Source organism: Bubalus bubalis, chromosome 14, assembly GCF_019923935.1.
Source record: "Bubalus bubalis isolate 160015118507 breed Murrah chromosome 14, NDDB_SH_1, whole genome shotgun sequence".
Lineage (NCBI taxonomy): Eukaryota > Metazoa > Chordata > Mammalia > Artiodactyla > Bovidae > Bubalus > Bubalus bubalis.
In genome coordinates this window covers 55,833,546-55,843,023 of record NC_059170.1, presented here as the reverse complement: position 1 = coordinate 55,843,023, position 9,478 = coordinate 55,833,546, and positions in this window count along the sequence as shown.

Here is a 9,478-nt window from a genome sequence, read left to right as displayed (position 1 = left end):
ACAATTACACTCATCTCACATGCTAGCAAAGTCATGCTCAAAATTCCCAAGCCAGGCGTCAACAGTATGTGAACCATGAACCTCCAGATGTTCAAGCTGGATTTAGAAAAGACAGAGAAACCAGGGATTAAATTGCCAACATCCGTTGGATTATCAAAAAACCAAGAGACTTCCAGAAAAACATCAGCTTCTGCTTTATTGAGTTTGCCAAAGCCTTTGACTGTGTGGATCACAACAAACTGTGGAAAATTCTTCAAGAGATGGGAATACCAGGCCACCTTATCTGCCTCCTGAGAAATCTGTATTCAGGTCAAGGAGAAACAGTTAGAACTGGACATGGAACAACAGACTGGTTCTAAATCGGGAAAGGAGTACATCAAGGCTGTATATTGTCACCCTGTTTATTTAACTTATATGCAGAGTACATCATGTGAAATGCTGGGCTGGATGAAGCACAAGCTGGAATCAAGATTGCCAGAATATCAATAATCTCATATATGCAAATGACACCACCCTTATGGCAGAAAGCAAAGAAGAACTAAAGAGCCTCTTGATGAAAGTGAAAAAGGAGAGAGGAAAAAGTTGGCTTAAAACTCAACATTCAGAAAACTAAGATCATGGCATCAGGTCCCATCACTTCATGGCAAATAGATGGAGAAACAATGGAAACAGTGGGAGACTTTATTTTTGGGGGCTCCAGCAGATGGTGACTACAGCCATGAAATTAAAAGATGCTTGCTCCTTGGAAGAAAAGCTATGACCAACCTAGACAGCATACTAAAACACAGAGACATTACTTTGCTGACAAAGGTCCATCTAGTCAAAGCTTTGGTTTTTCCAGTAATCATGCATGAATGTGAGAGTTGGACCGTGAAGAAACCTGAGCCCCAAAGAATTGATGCTTTTGAACTGTGGTTTTGGAGAAGACTCTTGAGAGTCCATTGGACTGCAAGGAGATCAAACCAGTCAATCCTAAAGGAAATCAACCCTGAATACTCATTGGAAGGACTGATGCTGAGGCTGAAACTGCAATACTTTGGCCACCTGATGTGAAGAGCTGACTCATTGGAAAAGACCCTGATGCTGGGCAAGATTGAAGACAGGAAGAGAAGGGGATGACAGAGGATGAGATGGTTGGATGGCATCACTGACTTGATGGACATGAGTTTCAGTAAGCTCTGGGAATTGGTGATGGAGAAGGAAGCCTGGCATGCTGCTGTCCATGGGGTTGCAAACTGTCGGACATGACTTAGCAACTGAACTGAACTGATCCTTCCACTCATTTGCTGAAGGAATGAAAATTCACATGTTCAGCACTGAAAGTAACATGTGGTTTCCAAAAGTGCCTGTTAATTTAGCAGGAATCCAGTCTGAAATATTAGAAACTGTTTGGTTATTTTTGTTTAAAGTTGTTTAGGAAATGTGATTCTATGAAATGTCTAAGCCATGGTATAAGATGTAATTTTAAATTTGCTGAAGAACCAGATTTTTTTTTCCAATTCATTGAGTTTGGGGAAGAGTATGGGTGATGGCGTTGACCCTTTAAATTCTACATACAAGTAGTATCAAGTAGCATACGTCCTTCTGTGACTAGTTTATTTCACTTAGTATAATGCTCTCAAGATTTATTCCATGTTGTTCCATATGCCAGAGTTACTTCTTTACTAAGGCTGAATAACTTTCCATGTTTATACATACTCCATCTTCTCTACCTATTCATCCACTGATGGACCCAAGTTGTTTCTGTATCTTGGCTATTGTAATACTGCTGCAGTGAACATGGGGGTGTAGGTATTGCTTCAAGATCCTGGATTTCAAGTCATTTAGATAAATACCTAGAACTGGGATTGCTGAATCATATGGTAGTTCTATTTTAATTTTTTGAGGTACTGTTATATAGTGGTTACCATAGTGGCTGTAAGAACTAGAAATTCTTTCCATAAGATCTCTTTCCCATCCCATATCTACAGATAGCTGACTTACCGTTCCACTGGGTTTTTTTCCTCTCAGTTTTTGTTTCTTTATCTTAAAGAGTTACTATCAGAATGTCTCACATCATAAACCTGTTTTCATTTTTGAATGATGCCTTTATGTAATGTGCTGAAACTGCCATAGTCAAGGAGAGAAGCAGAACTCAGTTACTAGCTGCTGCCTGTTTTCTCAGAGGCAGAAAGAAGAAAGGGCTGCCCTTGGGCTTCCACCTGTGTTCTTTATTCTTTTTCCGTGATTCCTCCCTACCAAGACTCCTAGATTCCTTTACTTAACAGAAGGACCATGGGCCTATCCTTATCAGCTCTTAATCTGAGTCCCCTCAAACTTCTCATCACACAGCTGGAGCCTGATCCTGTATTTGTCAACTGGATCATCAAGCGTTTTCAAGAGGTGCACTTATGTTTATCATAGTTTGAAATGAAGTGTCTGGCTTTTGATAGGAACAGAAGAGAATCTGCATCTCTGAAACTTTCTGAGAAAAAGCCCTGCTGGATTGTGCGTGGGTGCTTAGTTGCTCAGTTGCGTCCGACTCTTTGAGACCCCATGGACTGTAGCCCGCCAGGTTCCTCTGTCCATGGGGACGTTCTCCAGGCAGGAATGCTGGAGTGGGTTGCTATGCCCGCCTCCAGGGGCTCTTCCCTGAGGCAATGGGAATGGTCAAATGGGTGTCTCATACTTCCCTCGCCTGGTGAAATGTGGGGACTGCGGGGAGGAGGGAAAAATAAACAGGTCAATTCTGTTTGTATCTACTCAACATTTTTCATTTTTTTTTGTTTTTTATTGAAGTATAGTTGTATTGTGTTAGTTTCAGGTGTACAGCAAAGTGAATCAATTATACATGAACATTTATGTGTATATAGTCTTTTTAAGATTCTTTTCCTTATAGGTAATTACAAGATACTGAGTATTTCAATAATTCTCTCTGCTATACAATACTTGTTTCTGCCTATTTTATATATAGTAGTGTGTATCTGTTAGTCCCATACTCCTAATTTATCCTCCTTCCCCCTTTAGTAACCATAAGTTTGTTTTCTGTATCGTCAAGTCTTTCTGTTGTGAAGTTCACTTGTATCATCTTTTAGATTCCACATGTAAGTGATATCCTACATTTGTCTTTGTCTGACTTGTGAAAACCAAGTGGATTTCTCTAGAACCATCCATGTTGCTGCAAATGGAAATATTTCCTTCTTTCTTGTGGCTAAGTAGCAGTCCCTTGAATATATATATATATATAAGCTTATCCCCATGAACAGAGGAGCATGGTGGGCTACAGTCCATCGGGTCGCAAAGAGTCAGACACGACTGAGCGACTAAGCACACACAGACATTCTGGCAGGGCTTTTTCTCAGAATGTTTCAGAGAGATGCAGATTCCCTTTTCTGTACCTATCAAGTGTAGTGTCTACCAGTGGATGAATGGGTAGAGACGACGGAGTATGTATATACAATGGAAAGTTATTCAGCCTTAATAAAGAAGAAAACGCAGCCATAGGGGACAACATGGAATAAATTTGGAGAGTATTATGCTAAGTGAAATAAGCTAGTCACAGAAGGATATATGCTACTTGATACTACTTGTATGTAGAATTTAAAGGGTCAACACCATCACCTATGTTCTTTCCCAAACTCAATGAATTGAAAAAAAAAGAATCTAGTTCTTCAGCAAATTTAAAATTATACCTACACTGTGGCTTAGACATTTCTTAGAATCATTTAAACTCTAGTTCCCCCAGTAATCTCCTCGAGCATCATGACATTAAGTTCCCTCTGTAAACTGGTGATCCCCACATGTCCATCTCTGGCCTAGGCTCTCCAATAAATTCCAGACCCTATGTATCCTACTTCACATCATTGCTAGGATTTCTAACAGACGCCTCAGGACAGAATTTCTGATCTTCCCTCACAAAAGCCACCCCTCCAAAAGATATGTCCATGTCCTAACACCTGAAAGGATAAATGTGACCTCGTTTGGAAGAAGGGCCTTTGCAGTTGTCGATTGAAAAAAAAACGCACAACCTTAAAGTGGAGAATTCAGTTTTAGTCGGCGAACTTGTTGAAGACTTGAGCCTGAGAAGGCAGCTCTAAGATAGCTCTGAGAAACTGTTCTGAAACGGTAGAGGAGAAGCCGGGATATATAGTTTTGGGGACAACAGACAAAACAAAACCCCCAGGTAGTGGCATATCAAAAAGATTACCATTTATTAAGGAAAAATGAGACATCTCTAGTTACTGAATTTAGCCCTTTTGTTTAGGAAGATGCAAGAGTCTGGGCCCATTGAAATCACTCCCTTGATATGCACCTTAACTATCTAGGGCCAGTATCCTGTTTTCTCCTAAACCCTGAATCCCTTCGGCCTGCACGGTCAGGGGCGCCTGCTGACTAGGTGGCCGCAACACCCTTTGGTTACTGCTATGGCAGGTGACATTCTTTGTCCACACAGATGTGATCATGTTAAGGACCTAGAGATGAGCTCATCCTGGATGAGCCTTAAACCCAAGGAAAACCCTCTCCAGGTAACTTTGACATATCATCACCCCCACTCTCAGCCTGATGAGAACCACTGATCTCTGGCATTTTGTGGTGAAGGTAGTAGGGTAGGGAGGAAGGAAACAAGAAAAAAATAATCACACACTACTTATTCATATTCCTTTAGCTCTGGATTACATTTTCTGCCTCTATCCCATGAAGAGCATGGTCTTCTCTTATGGAAATAATTTAAGGAAAACAGGATAAAGATATTTCTAAGGACACAACTATGCCCTTCATGAACAGTGAAGTGAAGTGAAGTGAAATGAAGTTGCTCAGTCGTGTCCGACTCTTTGCGACTCCATGGACTGTAGCCTACCACACTCCTCCATCCATGGGATTTTCCAGGCAAGAGTACTGGAGTGGATTGCCATTTCCTTCTCCAGAGGACCTTCCCGACCCAGGGATTGAACCTGGGTCTCCTGCATTGTAGGCAGACGCTTTACCGTCTGAGCCACTAATAGTATTCATGAACAGTATGAAAAGGCAAAAAGATAGGACGCTGAAAGATGAACTCCCTGGGTTGGTAGGTGCCCAATATGCTACCGGAGATCAGTGGAGAAATAACTCCAGAAAGAATGAAGGGATGGAGCCAAAGCAAAAACACCACCCAGTTGTGGATGTGACTGGTGATAGAAGCAAGGTCCGATGCCGTAAAGAGCATAGGAACCTGGAATATTAGGTCCATGAATCAAGGCAAACTAGAAGTGGTCAAAACAGGAGATGGCAAGAATGAACGTCGATATTCTAGGAATCAGCGAACTAAAATGGACTGGAACGGGTGAATTTAACTCAGATGACCATTGTATCTACCACTGTGGGCAAGAATCCCTTAGAAGAAATGGAGTAGCCATCATAGTCAACAAGACTCTGAAATACAGTACTTGGATGCAATCTCAAAAACGACAGAATTGTCTCTGTTCGTTTCCAAGGCAAACCATTCAATATCGTGATAATCCAAGTCTATGCCCCGACTAGTAATGCTGAAGAAGCTGAACGGTTCTATAAAGACCTACAAGACCTTCTAGAATTAACATCCAAAAAAGATGTCCTTTTCATTATAGGAGACTGGAATGCAAAAGTAGGAAGTCAAGAAATACCTGGAGTAACGGGCAAATTTGGCCTTGGAGTACAGAATGAAGCAGGGCAAAGGCTAATAGAGTTTTGCCAAGAGAACGCACTGGCCATAGCAAACACCCTCTTCCCACAACACAAGAGAAGACTCTACACGTGGACATCACCAGATGGCCAACACTGAAATCAGGTTGATTATATTCTTTGCAGCCAAAGATGGAGAAGCTCTATACAATCAGCAAAAACAAGACCAGGAGTGAACTGTGGCTCAGATCATGAATACCTTATTGCCAAATTCAGACTTAAATTGAAGAAAGTGGAGAAAACTACTAGACCATTCAGGTATGACCTAAATAAAATCCCTTATGATTATACAGTGGAAGTGAGAAATAGATTTAAGGGACTAGATCTGATAGACAGAGAGCCTGACGAACTATGGACGGAGGTTCGTGACACTGTATAGAAGACAGGGATCAAGACCATCGCCAAGAAAAAGAAATGCAAAAAAGCAAAATGGCTGTCTGAGGAGGCCTTACAAATAGCTGTGAAAAGAGAAGCGAAAAGCAAAGGAGAAAAGGAAAGATATACCCATTTGAATGCAGAGTTCCAAAGAATAGCAAGGAGAGAAAAGAAAGCCCTCCTCAGCGATCAACTCAAAGAAATAGAGAGAAACAATAGAATGGGAAAGACTAGAGATCTCTTCAAGAAAATTAGAGATACCAAGGGAACATTTCATGCAAAGATGGGCTTGATAAAGGACAGAAATGGTATGGCCCTAACAGAAGCAGAAGATATTAAGAGGTGGCAAGAATACACAGAAGAACTGTACAAAAAAGATCTTCACGACCCAGATAATCACGATGGTGTGATCACTGACCTAGAGCCAGACATCCTGGAATGTGAAGTCAAGTGGGCCTTAGGAAGCACTCACTAGGAATAAAGCTCGTGGAGGTGATGGAATCCCAGTTGAGCTATTCCAAATCCTGAAAGATGATGCTGTGAAAGTGCTGCACTCAATATGTCAGTAAATTTGGAAAACTCAGCAGTGGCCACAGGACTGGAAAAGGTCAATTTTCATTCCAATCCCAAAGAAAGGCAATGCCAAAGAATGCTCAAACTACCGCACACACTAGTAAAGTAATGCTCAAAATTCTCCAAGCCAGGCTTCAGCAATACACAAACTGTGAACTTCCAAATGTTCAAGCTGGTTTTAGAAAAGGCAGAGGAACCAGAGGTCAAATTGCCAACATTTGCTGGATCATTAAAAAAGCAAGAGTTCCAGAAAAACATCTATTTCTGCTTTATCGACTATGCCAAAGCCTTTGACTGTGTGGATCACAATAAACTGTGGAAAATTCTGAAAAGATGGGAATACCAGACCACCTGACCTGCCTCTTGAGAAACCTGTATGCAGGTTAGGAAGCAACAGTTAGAACTGGACATGGAACATCAGACTGGTACCAAATAGGAAAAGGAGTATACATCAAGGCTGTATATTGTCACCCTGCTTATTTAACTTACATGCAGAGTACATCATGAGAAACGCTGGGCTGGATGAAGCACAAGCTGGAATCAAGATTGCTGGGAGAAGTATCAATAACTCAGATAAGCAGATAACACCACCATTATGGCAGAAAGTGAATAACTAAAGAGCCTCTTGATCAAAGTGAAAGAGGAGAGTGAAAAAGTTGGCTTAAAGTTCAACATTCAGAAAACTAAGATCATAGCATCCAGTCCCATCACTTCCTGGCAAATAGATGGGGAAACAGTGGAAACAGTGGCTGACTTTATTTTGGGGGGCTCCAAAATCATTGCAGATGTGATTGCATCCATGAAATTAAAAGACGCTTACTCCTCAGAAGGAAAGTTATGACCAACCTAGACAGCATATTAAAAAGCAGAGACATTATTTTGCCAACAAAGGTCCGTCTAGTCAAAGCTATGGTTTTTTCCAGTAGTCATGTATGGATGTGAGAGTTGGACTATAAAAGCTGAGCGCCAAAGGATTGATGCTTTTCAACTGTGGTGTTGGAGGAGACTCTTGAGAGTCCCTTGGACTACAAGGAGATCCAACCAGTCCATCCTAAAGGAGATCAGTCCTGGGTATTCATTGGAAGGACTGATGTTGAAGCTGAAACTCCAATACTTTGGCCACCTGATACGAAGAGCTGACTCGCTGGAATAAGACCCTGATGCTGGGAAAGATTGAGGGCAGGAGGAAAAGGGGACGACAGAGGATGAGATGGTTGGATGGCATCACCGACTCAATGGACATGAATTCGGGTAGGCTCCAGGAGTTGGTGGACAGGGAGGCCTGGCGTGCTGCAGTTCATGGGGTCAGAATCCGACACGACTGAGCAACTGACTGACACTGAAAGGGCACAAGTATAATTAAGTTGTGCGTTGTCATTAGAAGACAAACTTCCTATAAAAATATTCCCGACAAAGAGATTTGGGCTTTATTTTCTGGAAGCCCATTTCTGAAGTCAGCCATAATTAAAACAAGTTGAAGAACTGAGACGATGTGTGGTGTAGAATTTTTTAATCTTTTAGTAGGAACTAGAAACTAAAAGATATTATATGTATGTATATACAAACTCAGCAGGAGACGAATGGATACAATTATCACTTATGGAATTGATTGGATTGAAAAATGTCAAGAGGACTAGGGTAAATTATCAGCCATGAAATGAAGATAAATCAACCAACACAACTTCACACACTTCTTGGGTACTGAATTTGCCCAGGGCTGTCTCCATCTACAGGGAAAAACAGAGAGGGATGCAGGCAACCATTCATATTAGCAAAGGGTTCAACATCTAGTTAAAGAGAAAGATAGTGAGTACCTGTCATGGGCTCAAGGATCTGCATGAGGCATTTCTCCTTGAGAAGTACATGCAGGCAGAGGGGATGGGGGGTGGGGAGAGAAGCTGGTGGGTCAAATGTATTCTTTTTAATGGCTGAGTAATACTCCATTGTGTATATGTACCACAGCTTTCTTATCCATTCATCTGCTGATGGACATCCAGCTACAATACTTGAAAAATCCCCAAATCTGATTAGCTTGGGCATGGAAGAACAGAGGGTTTTCAACATTTTAAGGATTAGTGTTCCACAGAACTGAAGTGAGTGAATTGGACAATTACAAATAACTTCAATATTTCTATTTCAAAGTCCGAGTATCCTGCAGCCATACAATGGGATACAACATCAGGGTTAACGTGAATGGGGGTATTTCTATTATTTAATATGACAGGAAATTAGGTCCAGGGTACATAAAGTGAGAAGAAACAAGTTGCACAATATATCTATGTCAAATTTTAAAAAGCTCCATTACCCGTTTGGTATTTCTCTTAGTTTTAAGCAGACTCCCTCTAAAGGCAACAGGACTAGAAAGACCATCAGAACCCACTGAAAACATCAACTGCATATTCAGAATTGAACATCAAATATTTAAGGACCACGAAACACAGGAACTTGACTCACCCAGTGTTTGCTAACCCACAGCAGGCGGCAGAATATGATTCAGTCAATTCTTGAAATGTGTCTGGAAACCTGTGAATTCCCCATCTTACCAATTATTTCACTGAAGGCCTGCAAATCCACCTGCTCCCATTCTTTCCACACAGACTTAACCAGGGGAAAAATGGTATTTCCATGTTCTACCTTTAAGACCAGGGCTCTGGGTTTTACTGGTGGACCCTGGCATGTGTGGCCCGGCCATACAGGGTGCTATTTAAGGATTCCCTTAATCCCCCACCCCCAAAATTCTGTTGTCAGCCTGGGTTGGAGCCCAATAATTTGACTCTGACAAGCATCACCAGGTGATTCTAATGCAGGTGTGACCTGGACCCACTAAGAAACACTCCTGTAAAGCCTAGTTATT